Here is a 15,770-nt window from a genome sequence, read left to right as displayed (position 1 = left end):
AAAAAAAACTTTGTATCAAACGATCATTTGGACACTACACAAATCCAATAATGTATAAATGCTGATCAATGAAGTCTCTCCAAGAACAGTAGATTATATTTCTAGATATATTTTCTATTGAGTTTAATGTTGTGAAAGCGATCGAGTACCTCTGAAAGTGGAATGAACGTTTTTGCCTCTTCCAGTTACACCCTCCTCAATCCCACTGTCTGTTAATGGATCTCAGGGCCTTTTCTACACCTCAGTGCATCGCTTAAAACTCCGCTGATGGGTAAATTGATCAGTTTTTCCTTATGTTCCAAAGGTAACAGACAGAGGGCAGACTGCTGCTCGAAATAGCAAAATAGCAACAAGCCTTCGTTTTTATGCTGAGATCTCCCTGAGCGTCTTATTATTTGTCCAAAATTTAATTTCTAAATTCAGCACAGGTATGGTCTTTGCAGAGATATGTTATCTGAAAGCGTGATAAATTCCGCCCTGAGTAAAAGAGGCACACCTTTATGCCAATGGTAGTGGGCGTGGCGTACTCCAGGAAAGTTATAGCGGTTTAGCTGAGTCACCAAAATGACTCTACATGGATCTCCATGAACTTGCGGGAGATTGCTACAGAGAGAAATGATTAACACATCTGGGCTCATCCTCCTCCTCTACGTGTACCACTACCGGCTTTCAAAGCCTTTTTCCCTGAATATGTCAGTTGTGGGCTTAATCCTAAGTAAGTACCTCTATCAAGGATGCCTCCTTCAACAATTTCCGAAATTAATCCTTCCTAAATTTCAGCACTCGGAACAGAATAGGATTTCTACTTAAGTGGATACAATACCTCCAGCATGATTCACATTGAAACAAAGAGCCAAGAGGCAGATCTGGTTTAGTTGAAGCAGCTTGGATAACAGCTCGGAGGATGAGTTCTTTAAAAAAATATATGCAAAAGCTAAAAAAATCATGTCTAAAATAAATTATGGCTTAAAATAATTTCATTTAGGTATTATTTAGTATTACTGCTGTGCTGGACTGACTTTTGGGCTTTCTATTGTTTTTTTAGAATTTAGCAAAACAAAAGGAATGTCATACAAGTATTTAAAGAACAGTTGCATAATAAATTCTGTGTCTATGTAACTCTTAATTTGTTAGATTGTTTCCACATAATACTTTTTCTAGTTTCTTGCATGAATCAGACATATGTCCATACTCATCCCATGTATGCTGAAAGGCCCTTATAACCTGTCAATGTCTTAAGATGGCTCATCCTCATATCCTCATGCAATACAAGATGTCAATATATCATATGAACTGTGCACCACCATACAAATTTCAGTCATATTATTTAATAGTGTGTTGCCATCGCACTATAATTTCTGTTCAGTGATTAGACATCCAGCAGTTCCAGTTACTCTGAGCCTCGATGCCATCTGTGAGATTTGATGACACATATTCCTGTAGTGGCCAAAGCCATGTCCAGTTCCATCTTTCCTTTCCATCTTTTCCATCAGATTTTTTGGGAATTGAAAAACTAAATGTCACACGTTGGAAATACAGGAGTGGAAGATTCACTTTGAGATGTGATGTCAACACATAATACATTTGTATGATGGCTGAGAATATTTAAACACTTGGGCAGCTTTACAGAAAAAGAATGCAAGAACCCAGGCTATATTACGGGTTTCCATTATTGCCAGAGTGACATATTTTATGTTCACATACGCACACACACACACACACACACATACACACATTTATATGTGCAATGGTTTAGTTTTTGCCTTTTCACAGCTATTGTTCCTTTGTGTTATTTTTGCCTGTTGTGGTTTCATTGAGTTTTATAAGCAGATTTACATGGTCAAATGATTGGGAAGGATTAATGCCATTCAGCTGTGTGTGTGTGTGTGTGTGTGTGTGTGTGTGTATGTGTATGTGTATGTGTGTGTGAGTTTAGAATGCCTGCCCACGTGTGCTGTGTGACCGTTTCTCTGAGCCTCTATTTTTCCTAACTACAGCTATTAATACGCAACATGGGCCATCGGCCCAGGCTGACAACAGGCACTTGTTCCTGTCATCACTCTCACAATCACTTTGGTTCTTTCACAGTATGAATGCTACCTCTGTGCCGGGCTGACTGGAAACTTCTCTTTTATCAACACATTTAAGTAACATTAAAGACAGTGCAGAATAAAAAGGACGAATATTGAAATCAATAGAATGTTGAAGAAGAAAAGTCACCAGGCTAAGAAAGAAAAAAAAGTTGTGTAACTAAAATAACAAAGGAGATCAAAGAAGACTATGCCACAATTTTTTTTTTTTGCTTTGGTGAAGCATAGAACTGATGTGAGTTTTGTCTCTCCCTAAGCAATGATATGCCCCGTGTCTTTTGCTGAGATAGAAGGTCACAAATTGTGACTGTACTGGCTTGAACAAGGAATGTAATGCAGTTTAGATGTTAATACAATAATTATACCTGTAAGACACCACTCTAAATGAAAAATAACTCTCTAATTGAAGAGAAATTCACAAAGAGTAAAGTTTACTAGTAATATGCATGTGCATAATTTGGTAGTATCATTGGTAGTATCTTTTCTGTTTGGCTTAGCATCTCAAAAACAGAGGCATATGCACAGGGCCAAGGGAGCAGGTGAGCAGGGCTATGTGCAGAGTGCACCAGTGGCAATGTCACACTGAGACATTTGCGTAATCCGCCCCTCACTTCTAGCGCACGTTTAGAAACTGGTGATCAGAGGCTACACCACCCCCTCACCTTTTTGTCTGAAAAGCCCAACATCTATCGTCCCAGACAGAACTTCCCGCGTGCTGCCCACCAGCACATCTGTTTTCACCCTGCACTTCCACTAACACAGCTAATTTGCGCCAAGCCGCCACCATAATCATCACCACCGTCATCGTCATCATTTGATGTGTTTGTACATCTGAGATTTGTACAATCTCATATTGCAGCATACAATAAGGATGGATTATTCACCGGTACCTCAGTAAGGGAGTGAATGTCTGTTCTGTTACAAGAGTATTGAGCAAAGTCCCCCTCCAATAACATTGTGTGTCACAGTGTGCAGGGATACTCCCAGTGGCATTACCCAGAATACACTGCTGCAGGCTCACTCACACTCAATACTAAGCATTATACACCATTGCACCAAATTTCAAGAAACCCTCTGTATACGTGGGCGAATGTAAAGACGCCCACTCTGTGAGCCTCACAGAGGAAAGAATGAGCCTCGTCACCTTAAGTTTCCATCCAGCACCCCCCCCCCCCCCTCCAGTTTAGGCTTGGACCTGCACTCAGTCCGCCATTGTTGCCTCTCAGCCAGGCGACTCGTGAAAGATTGCGCTCCCAGCAGCTGCCGTAATGACACCGCCCTGGACGTTGCAGAGAGCTCTGCAAATCACCCCAGGACCGTTCAATAGTGCGATGGAGAAGACAGGACACCGCATTAACATCTATCAGGGCCATTTGTGAAAGAGGGCCCCTGCGTCTGCCAGCCGAGGCACCATTTTTTACCCGTAATAGCAGAAGTGTGAATAAATACAGCGAGTGTTTATGTGACAGGCTGGTGACAGAGGTGCCCTGGCCATGTTGATTAGAGGGACGTGTCGGGCCCTGATAATGGGGAAAGCCCTTTAAACATTGTCGCAGAGCCTGAACACCCATAATGAGGGAAAGGTAATGAACCTGCTCCCTTTACAAGCAATATTAATTGCAATCCTGTCTCGCAAGACACCGGCCATAGATAATCTGACCGATCTACAAAGCTGTCAAATTATCTTGAAATTTCTTTTTTAAATGTAAATTGTTCTGCTTTATGAGCTATAACAAATGTCCTTGCTTCTCATATCTGAATTTTTGATGTCTAGTCGATTTATGTTTTGAAATATGATGTACAGGGAAGCTTTTCACTTGCCTAACACTTTGAGGCTATGGTATAATGGTAATGTATTATATGAGCATATTTATTGTGATAACGTGATTCATGAACTGAAGTTTAACCTTTGTTACTATTCATACATGTTCATAAATCATTTAAAATCAGATATGCAATATGCTAAATTATGCATCTGATGCACAACAGTTGTGCATGACAAAACAGTCACAAACAGTGAAAAACCTATGTTTCTACTGATGCCACAAATGAATCACATATCGGAATATTTCACATTTTCAGGAATTTTTACATCCTCCTCCCCTGCAAATTAAATAAGGAAACTGTTTGAAATGCTCTTGTCTTTTGTTGCACGCCCACGGACACAAAAATGTTTGCACGCTGTGCAGAAGCGGCCCCTTCTTGGCAGATGGGGATTTGTCCCGCCGAAAGCCCATTGGCCGCAGAGCGCTGGCTGTGCCTGCTGGGACCACTGGGCCCTCTGTCTGCCGCGCCCACACGCCGCCGGCCGCTGAATTCACAAGCTTTTTGTCTGCGTGCGCTCGGTGTCACCCGGGGCCAAACGGCTCCTGCACATGACGATTAATCAAACGACCTTTTCTCGTATTGCTGCCCATTGTTTTTTTGTTTTTTTGTTTTTCCATGGCACGCCGGCGCTCGGCAGGCCCGTTTCAGATTGCTGTGAATTTAAATTCAGCCGGACTCCGCCGGCCAAAGTTTTCCTCCGGTCGCCTTCCACCAGCTCTACTGCTATGAAAGAGATGTTTGATACACTTACAGTGTTGTAAGCAAACACTTCTTTAATTTGGCCCATGTCTTTTAGAAAAGGGGGTGAATGATTAACATAGGATGAAGTGGTGAATTCACAGAAGAATCCCCCCATATCATTGCTCACTCGTTGTTCTGCAGGATGGTTGACGCTTAATTCCCACATACAGTGAATTTGAGACAAAAATGGCTTTTAAAAAGTGATTGAAATAATGAGGTCATCTCTGTCAATAGAACAACTGTCACTCTCTCTCTCTCTCTCTCTCTCTTTCTCCCTCCATCTCTCTGTCTCACATACACACACACACACGCACACACACACACACACGCACACACACACACACACACACACACACACAATGAAAAATGTAATGGGAATGGAACGTGGGGCATTGGTCTTTCCAGGACCTGGTCAGGCATGAGGCAGGGCCGCATAAAGCCACCTGTCAAGATCCGCCTACAACATTCAAATGAGGGCGTCGACGAGCAGTGACGGGACACTAACCTGCTCCTGTGGTGGGCGAGGTCACATGACAAACAGTGGGAGATTCCACACCACTGGTATTGATTCTTTTTTTGAGTGGGAGGTTTTTTTTCCTGCACAACTCTTTATAGTGTCTTTTTGTGTAGATACTTACACACACACATGTACATTCACACTGTTAAAATGCAGTGTGAGTTATTTTGATTGGTGATACAAGCCCTTCAAGAGACCAGAAGAAGTACATTAATAAAGTAATTTTGAATGGTAAATCTTCTAACCTGGTTTACAGAACTTTGACAGATAATTAACCAACACATTTTAATAAAGGAGATGAGTCTTATTAGCTCTCCAAATTAAAGTTTCTGAAGCACTTGGATTAAAAAGTACTGGGGAGAATTCAATGCAAATATTAACTGATGCATAGCTGAATCATGTTTTTGTTGCACATATTAACAGTCTTTACAGTTATTTAAAATAGTGATGGATAAACAGAAAAAAATGTAACTTAGTTGCCACTGGTAAATTGGTTTCCTGTTAGCTTATGTATGTTAGCTCATACAGCTACAGAAACTAACTTTGACCACTGGAAATTCATCTGTTCTCTAGTTTGAAACACTTCTGTCCCAACACTCACAACCAGCTCATTTTGGATTATTTTTCTCTCCCACTTGAATATTCCCCATAGCAATTATAATGGGAATACATGTGTTTGGAAGCAGATTCCACCTGGCATCGTACATCTTAACAAATTGCAGATTTGATTGATTGCTGTGGAGGGTAGTTTCATGTACTAGAAATACACTAATGAAATAACTGCATATAAAATTGTTACACTCTGTAATCTGATACACTGTCATTATGGCGAAAAAAAAGTTGTCCACAGTCCAGTAATACATTTCAATTACACCGCATTTAGCCTTGCTTTTGAAGAGGCTCTCTGGATGAGAGCTCGACTCTCAGAGCGAGCGTGAATCCAGCATCCTGTTTAACCCGGCAGTTTCACGTGAAAGGCTAGCATGAAACAAAGTTGGAAAGAAAACACAAGAACGACAAAGCTACAAGGGTCTTAGAAGGCTGCGTACTCACGCTGTCAGCGGCGCTGAAGGAAAAGTGTGTCTCGGCGAATCCTCATTAAACGAGCTCCTGGAACATCTCACAGCCCCAACAGCAGTCAGCAATAGAATGCAGGGGTGTTACTCCAGGGATGAGAGCTCCACCACTTCTGATAATCTCGCCGCAACAGTGATAATCTATATTCTGGTACTTTGAAAGGAGGGGGTATATGAGGATTTTTTTCCTCACCCCCCAAGCCCACCCCCCACCCCACACACACGCACACACACACACACACACACACACACACACCTCCTAGAGTGGAACAAAAAAGAAGAAACAGCAAGGCAAAACCGGACAATAGGGTTTGCTCGGCGCAGAGTGCGTCTTGACATTGAAATTGTCATGGTAATCGGGCAGATTGAGCGGCTTGAGTGGCATGGGAGAGATGGGCCAGTTTGATGGGAGGAACTGTAGGTGTTGCTGTCACTCACACACACCACGCTCGAGGCATGGATTGGAGGCCGCAGGAGTGACAGCTTCGATGAGCCACCAGCCTGAACATACAGAGGCTCTGGGAATGCACATTGTACGGAAATGATATCACTACTTAGTACTTATTATAGAACAGGTTTTCGTGGGGTTTTGTTCATTTGGGATTGATGGAATATAGTGATTAAGGGAGAATTTAATCTGACCATTATTGTACCTTGTCTTGAACTTTGACTATCAAGCTTAAGCAAGCTGTCATTTTTTAAAAATACTTAAGACAACATTGTGAGCTTAGCAGTCTCTGAAATGAATGAAAGTGAAATGCAACAATTGAGAAAAAAACTGAAATACCTTCTTAAATAGGTTATTTATATTTTAGGACACATGGAGGTTCAATTCAATATCCCTCCTCCACACACACATTCCCTTCCTGTCGCAGTTCTATTTAAAGAGCTGGAACAACATGGAACCTTGTGTGACCACTCCTAAATTTGCATGGGAAGGTGCAGGTTGTCATTCCTGATTGCTGGTATCTTCCATCTAATCTTTACTGTTTAATGGAATAACCTGGTTGGTGCAGCAATAGTCAAAAGCATAAGGTGTCCGTCCTCATCACTTCCTGTTATCAGAACTGTGCCATCAGCATTTTTCCCTCGGTTAGAACAGGGGACCCGACAGAGGAGAAACAATGCTGTATGGATCTAATCAAGAGCGGAATGAATTCCACAGAGATGCACTTTTACTGTGGCAAAAGTATTATGCATGCAATCAACCAACATCTCTTCAAAACATTTCCACCACCCCTCTTTCTTTGTGCCAGTGAAACCTGTCGCTTTTATGCATGCAATGTCTAACAGATGGTGTGGAATAATTTTTAAAATGTCAGTGGCATGTGCACAAAATAATGTTATGAATTACAAATGAAAATATAAAATTAAAATGTTTTTATTATATGCAGTATATGTGGTAAATTTATATACATTTTTATACATTATATTACAACATATATTACTGTTTTCAAGGGTTAACAGTACTATGCATGATACTTTAAAGTTTGGAAATGTGTCATGAAAAGCGTAATGTGAACACATTTAGCTCCTTGAGTATATCTGGATCATTTTAATGTTATAGTGCCATGCTGGCCCGTGTATGAATCACATAGTGTTTACCCGTGCATATATAGCTGTCATAAATAAACAGGAGGGAATAAGCTAGTGAGAATGTCCGCAGACTTTAAAATTTTACTGTGATGCTGTATTATGTGCTGAAAGGGTGTGCTGAGACTGTGAAAACTTGTCATTAGCTGACAATGTTATCCCCATTCCAGACCCACTCTCCCCCGAACCCCCTGCTCGCTCACAAACCTGAGAGAGTGCAGAAATGCTGCAGCAACAGCTAGCGCTGTGTTAAATTAGACTCAACCATTTCTCTCATTAGAACCGCTCGCGCCTCGTCATTGACATTTGGCTTCTCTATTACCATGAACAGCCCATTAACACTAATGTTCCTGTTAAACAACGGAGGTACAAAACATTCTTCTACGGGGCTTACTTGTGTCATAGTCGGAGACTCATCAATAACCATTTAGAGTCAGTAATGCCTTTTCGGCTGTCGGGTGTATGGTTTGGGACGGCAAATGAGGCCTGGCGATATGAACTGCCCTCTGATTTGGAGGGCCCGGGGTTTTTTGGCTGCCGGTTACAGTGTAAGGAGGTGATCCTTCACTCAGCGCTGTGTGTCAGGCTGTGTTCAGGGCCCTGGTCCTCTCTGGTAATCACTCACTTGGAGGGCACACTCAGCGCGCACCAGCTTCCAGTGCTGTCATCAGCTCAGGTGCCATGTTAATTCAGCTGGTTGTAAATGATGAACCCAGCAAACACATTATTGCCATTTAGCAGATGCTCTTATGCAGAGTGACTTACATAGGTTACAATTTGTACATGTTATCCATTCATACAGCAGGATATTTACTGACTGCGATAATGTTGAGATTGGATCTCAGTGTCATATTGTATATTCACCACCGTCAGAACTAACACAGCCCAAACCTCATTCCTTGGTCATGTTCTGACATCCATGTAAGTACTGCAATATATTGTGCTTCGCCCCACAGTAAGCTTCAATCCACTGCAGCAATCCCTGGCACAGCTCGCTTCTTATAATGGTACCAATGGCTGATGCCACCATCTATAACCAAGTCTTACTAGTTGGGCTCTGTTACAATAATAATACAATGATAATACGTTGTCAATAGTGGCATCTTGGAAATTAAATGGTTGCACAGGGGCACAGAGAGATCCTAGGCGGCCCAGCTGCAGATATAATAGAATATAATGCTGCATATTTTTATTTCTGTGGCTCATTCTTTTAATACCTGAGGCCAGGAAGGTTAGACTAAGGCCCGTGTGCACACAGGACTATGTACACTGCGCCTTTTGGAGTATATGGGCCTGAATACAGAAAAATATTACCATGGAAACTGAGGTATTTGGAATGCATTTTACATTGTGGTGACACTGAGAGAGACCCTGTCTACACTACAGATACAAAAATACTGCAGTTATTATCTAATGTTTTACTTTTAATACTTTAGACAAAGTAGCAATTTTGGCTTCAGTGTACTCCTTTATTCCATTAAAAAATGTCAAAAAACAAAATCCAATTGACAATCAAAACTCGTGTAAAGTTGAATGGAAAGAAATTAGACAACATGACACAGTTCCGAGTGAAACAGATTTATGCAGAGGGACATTAAGCAAATGGTATCATTAAAGTCTTTCATCTTCACCTGAGAAGGGTTCAGAATTATTATGCATCAATGTCCTGGCGAGGCCTCCCAGGACTGGTCTGCATGCCAGGCTAAAGTAACAAATGGCTGCTTTAAATCGTTCTTTAATTTAGTGGCAGCCTTCAGGAAACATGGGATCTTGTTAAAGTCTTTGCTTTGCCTCGGCCTCAGTCAAAGTTTACTCATTAAGCGTCCGATCAGTCATCTTTGATACGGCCAGTAATGAATTGTGCGCATCAGGGCCATTAGGTCTTTATGAAGCGAGAGCTCTCAAATATTAAAAACTGTCATTAAGTTGCCCTCTCAATCCTGGCATTCACATCCTGTCTAATGGGGGGAAATCCGCTTAGGCAGTTGAAAAGAAACTACTCGCAGCTTCTTTTTTTTTTGTTGTAAATTCTCACATCTCATCCAGCTGGGCAGGCACAGAGGAACAGAGCACTTTGACTTCAAAGTTAACCCACACAGACTTGTCTAACATGACACGCACACACGCGCCCACGCAAAGGGAGACACGCTACATTTTACAGATCCCTGTGTCTTTATTTTAGAATACGCCGCAGCCCCGATCGATCCGAGCTGCTCCCAGGAGTCCCATTTGATGAACCCAGTAATGACAGTGCTGCCTGTTTACCTTCAGGCTTGCACAGTACAGCTGCGGTTTGGTTGGGCTCGTGCCTGTGGTCGACAGACAGGATCACTTCCTTCCCCAAAGGCCGGTCTCTCCCTTTCCACCCATGGGATTGTGCACTGCTTCTGTGTAAATAAACCCCAGTAAATCGCTGCCCCTTCTTTCCCTTGGGAGTTATGTACTGCTCTGATAGAAGAACAGTATCTGTGTTATTGTAGGTCAATGCAGACCCAAAAGCACCTTAGCCCATTGCGCTGCATGTGCTGCATGAGCTGGCAATGGCGGTTCACTCTTCCGAAGAAGAAGGTTGTTTTATTCATTTCTGCAATTCATTCCAAACAATGTTCAATGACATGGTTACCTAAGTATAGTTCAGAGGTGGAGATAACATATAAGCAACAGAAAAAAAATGAAAGATTGCCATCACCTTCAGAAATACACAGTGTATTGAACGGTTAACCCAAATCATCGTGTCTCTTTTTTACATAATTTAAAAGTCCACTCGGATGGAGACAGAAAGATTGATTTGTTAGTTCTGCATTTTATTTGATGCAAGATTAAAGTGTATGGCATGCACATTCACTAAGAGTAAAAGTGAAGTAAGTGAAAAGCCATACACTTCACAATGGAATCCTCTACACCTAAAATACACGTCCGTGATTATTAGGGTTGTAGTCAATAAGAAAAAAATGCACTCTTGGAAAAGATTCAATGACAGTTTTTCAAACTTTGTGAATGGAAGCCTTTCATATTAGGTGGGATTAATTAGGAAGATTTTACAGGGTAGACAAAAATGATGCTGAATCAGAGCTGTGAGACAATGACTCTGGTGTGTTGCAGAGGGACCAGAGTCCAGTAGGATCCCGCCCACTTCTCACACCCACACACCCCTGGTGCCCCCATCTCGTTGTGCTGCTGTTGTCCAGCTCCACATCGGTTATGGACAAAAAGATCAATATCATTTACATCGAGTCAGAACAGCTGTTAAACTAACCCCTCTACCACTTCCAAAAAAGAATGAGTGCAGGTATCACTGATGTTGACTTAAACAATTGTTTTTCATTTGCGTTTTGATCTAAACAGTCTGAACTGTTCAGATCTAACTGAAACTAAACAGTCGGAACTGTTCAGATCTAACTGAACTAAACAGTCTGAACTGTTTGATCGACACAAACTGAACACAGGCCAGCATTACCTTCCAAGCATCACTGCTGAGATGAGCTTAGTTTAAAATTTCACCTCATGCAGCCACAGCGCTAATTACTGCGCAAGCCCAGTGGCGTGGGGCTCAGCCAAACCAGAAAGCTAGCATATAGTTTTTGGCCAATGGCAGGGGCTGGAAGGGTAGAGAGCTGGTAGCAGGCTCCTCTGGAGGGGAAGAGCACAAAGGCCCAGCGGCAGGTCCTTTCTCCTCCTGCCTCTGAGGGGGCAGTACCACCTGCAGGGGCCGCGGGCCCTCCTCTGTGTGCCCCAGCGGCGCTTTTCCAAATGATGATTAATCACTGGGGGGAGCGCGGGCCCTGACACGGGGAATAATGGCAGCCAGAGAGCAGGGCCGGGGAGAAGCATCAGTGGGTGCATTCGCTCCAGTGCGGGTGGGTGGGTGTCCCAGGAAGATGGATGACCTCTGTGAGGGCCTGACGGTTAGGAGTCCTGTCATTAACAAGAGAAAAAAGACAACAAAAAGGAGGGGGAGATTTTGTGTGTGTGTGTGTGTGTGTGTGTGTGTGATGTGGGGCAGGGGGGCAGCTAATGCTACACCTAAAATGCAATAACAAGGTTATTCACAAGGTACTCACAGACTGACTGCCTGACTGACAGACAGATTAAGGAAGAATTGCACTAGCATTTGAGATTACATATTGATATATATCCATATATAAAACAGACATTTCATATATATATTTATATAAATGTATAAATTTGGATTTTTAATTGGATTTTTAATTTATATTAAATGCATCCTTTTTATATTACATCTCATATTCTACCACATATATTGAATTATATTACTTATCAGTAGGTCTAAAACACAGTTTGTCATTGTGAGAGCAGTCTGTGAGTTTCACATTTATTTTCTCTTCTTTTTCTCCTTCGTAGTTTAGGTGGTGGTGGGGGTAGGGGGGGCAGTATCTGACAGTTACAAATGAAGCTGCAATTTATTATTTTCCAGGGAATTCAATGGAGTTTACAGATTATGGTAGAAATGAAACCCAGTCGTGTCTCCACTAATTTAAAAGGAGATGAATCACGGTGCCTAAACCAAGAGTCATAGCAGACAATTATATCAGCACCGGTATCAAACTCTATTTTCCACATGGAGGGGCCTAGTGCGTTCTGGGTAATAACGCTCAGGCAGAGCCCCATTAAGACAATCCTCAGATGAGTGGCTCATTAACGTGGAAGAATATTCCTCCCCGTTTTGCGTAATTTTATAAAATGTTATTGCTCTGACAATCCCATTCTTTAATGGGGCTAATAGTGCCAAAAGTTTATTGGTAAATGAGTGAGTTTCTGAGTTTTCCAGCTTGTGTTCATTTTAATTCAGGGTACTGTTACCTCATTCACAAATCTCTAATGACCTAGCTCTGTTAATTAAACATGGGAGAGAAAACACAGTGTTCGCAGATCCACTGAACCTTGTTTACAACTGCGTGCTCGCAGCTGCGTGTGTTTCACAAGGTTAACCTTCTCTCGTACGCTCACAAGAATATGCCTGTCATAATGACAATACAAATGACCAGCTCTGTAAGAATAATGATCACTTGCCAAATCCAAGATGTCTTCATCGCTGCAGTGATTGATGTGCCGCTCATTCAGAAAATAAATCACTCAAGTATTTTTTGCATGTGGTTGATTGTTTGTGAAGTACATATATTTGATTACGTTTACAATTAGCAGACTTTCTCACCCAGAGCAACGTTCAAGATGAGTACTTCAACATTAACATGATTATTTTAAATTCTGTCAGCGTTTACAGTGCTGCGTATTTGTATTTTTCATTAATGCAGGTACTTGTTTTGTTGCACAGCTCACAAGAGGAAAAAAATAAATGATCTCTTTCACTTTTTCCAGCAGTCCTCTCATACAGTGTACAACACTCATGACTTGAATCATATGTAAGGATATTTACACACTAGCCCATTCATAACTACACTTGTCAGCCTGATCTATCTTCTCATTATTTGGGGTTATCAGTCAACTCACTTGAATAATTACCATTAATTTCTGAATCTGTGGGCTTTACATGAGAAAATGACAGCTCTGTATTGCACATGTGTGACCTACACTAGAGCATTATGTCATTTTATGTCATTATATATAAAATGTTGTATTGTTGATTGGACTGTTCCAACAGTGACAGCAATAATGTGACGTTGATGTTCCATAGAATGACTTCTGTAAAGTTCTGTAAGGTTTAAGGGCTACGCACACATATATATATATGTGTGTGTGTGTGTGTGTGTGTGTGTGTGCATGTTTTTTTTTTTTTCGGATATAATAGATAAATATTTTTTTTTCTTTCTGTATACTGTGTCCACTTAAATAAAAAACAGAAAAACAACAAGTTTAATTACAACAATTACAATGTGGCTGTTTAATGTACCGAACAAATCCACTAGTTACTAGTATTCATGGTCCTGCCTATTGCTTTTACTGGCTGCCACAGAAGCGGATGCAGACACTGACGGTAATCCAGATGTGTGCATCACAGTGGGTTTCACTGAAAACCGCTTGCTATCCAAATACTCCTGATAAGAGCACATTTTGTACATCCATCACATGCTTCAAACGTCTTTCTTCTTTCCGACAGAACTCATTAAAGCTGACGTTGTGTAGTAGTTAGAAAAACCTCCTTGTGGCTTCTATTCATATCGTCGAACAAGAACCCCCGGCCACTCAGTGGGGCTTTAATGCAGCCACGAGTATGCCATTTTGTATGGTGAATCACTTTGCATATCGCGGCAACTCGTGAAGCCGATGAGCTGGCATTATCACATACTTTATCTAATGCTATCAAGGAAATGAAGTGCACGGGGAGAAACAGGAGAGGGTGAGCCGAAACAACACAAAGCCTCCATTTACACAGGTGGAGCTGATGGCGAACAGGCCAAAAAAAAAAAAAAAAAGTTTTCATCGTGGCTGCTTTTTGTCATTTTCATCCATTTGGCGTGTTTTTTTGTGTTGATTCGCATAAAAGCGGAATTGGAACATTCGGCCTACTTTCTTTTCTCTCATGTTGGTGGAAAAAAACGCTGAGACTCGTATTTTAAACTTCTGCACAGGTGAATGTAAAGACAGGGTATTCTAGGACTCTGTTTTCACACTCACTGTGTCACAATGTTTTTTTTTTTTTTGTTATAACTTCACAACAACTGCCAATGAGGAGGGATTGTTCTGTAAAGTAATTATATTTTCACTTTACACACAGAATGGATTAAATAATTACAATATCATAATATATCACAATATATTTAACAAATATTTAAGCCATAGCTGGATAAAAATGCAAGGATGTCATCATCCAATGGCATTCTTTATTACAGCATTGGCAGGTTTTCCTTGTTCGGTAAATCTCTCATTCTTGAAAATGGCGGCGGATTTCAATCCATTCTTATCCCACTTCCTGCTATTTCCACCTACTTTTCCACTTCCTCCAGCTCCTCACAGAGCACTGACTGTGCCTGCTACAGTAAAAAAGTACAGACCGGGCAATTTTCCCTGACAGGTCTTGCCATCTTGTTGTGTTTGGCAAAACAAAAGGGGCAAGATTGATGCCCGCGAAGCGAGACAGCCCACGACGGCCCCCGCGCCTAGCACGCCCTCTTCCTCTCGTAGCCGTCTCCGCATGTTCCAGGATGTACCGCCGCTGTCCCGCAATGCCCGCGTGTTAATGTTCAACCCTGAGCAGGAACTAATGCTGCACTCATAAGGAGGTAGGGGAAGAGAGGGATCTCCCAATCCGTCACCCGCGACAGCCCCGCTCTCCTCGGCCATGCATGTACTTTGGCTTGTAACGTGCCTCGTCCAATTAGCTCCTCTGGTGCTCCGTCTTCATCCTTGAAGTCTGAGTGCAGCAGGAGTGAAAGAGAGGGAGAGAGAAAGCAGAGCTGCTCTGACTGACCATGACGGAGCAGTCCTTGATGGGCCTACAAGACATCCTGCAGCCTGGGCCCAGACTGAGCCGACTAATCATCAACTCCTGGAGCACCTACTGCCATGTGGGGCTGACTGGCCCTCCTCTCCCCAGACAGGAAGTCTCAAACCGGGCTGGGAGCCCCAGTACCCAGCCTCCCTGCTGTGACCCATGTCTGTGGGAGGGAAAAGCTGCTGATGGAGGTTTCTGAATTGCAAAGCCAGTCATTTCAGGGGAAATGTAATGAAAGGTACCATTAAAGAGATGCCCGATAATGTTCCCTGTGTTCTCAGGATTCACCTAGCCACAGTGTCATCGGGTTGCTTTCTCCAGGTGACAACGTCCTGCTGACATTTGACTTAACGTCTCTAACAGAGTTGTTATTTATATTTATAGCTCTGTCATGCCACACTCATTATCAGGTGAATCTATTGCAGTGGCATTTCTAAGGCCTCTGGCCGCCCACATTGAGAACAGACAGTATGATCTGTCCCACGATATATATATATATATATATATATATATAT

Source organism: Megalops cyprinoides, chromosome 1, assembly GCF_013368585.1.
Source record: "Megalops cyprinoides isolate fMegCyp1 chromosome 1, fMegCyp1.pri, whole genome shotgun sequence".
Classification (NCBI taxonomy): Eukaryota; Metazoa; Chordata; class Actinopteri; order Elopiformes; family Megalopidae; genus Megalops; species Megalops cyprinoides.
This window is presented reverse-complemented; position numbering follows the sequence as displayed.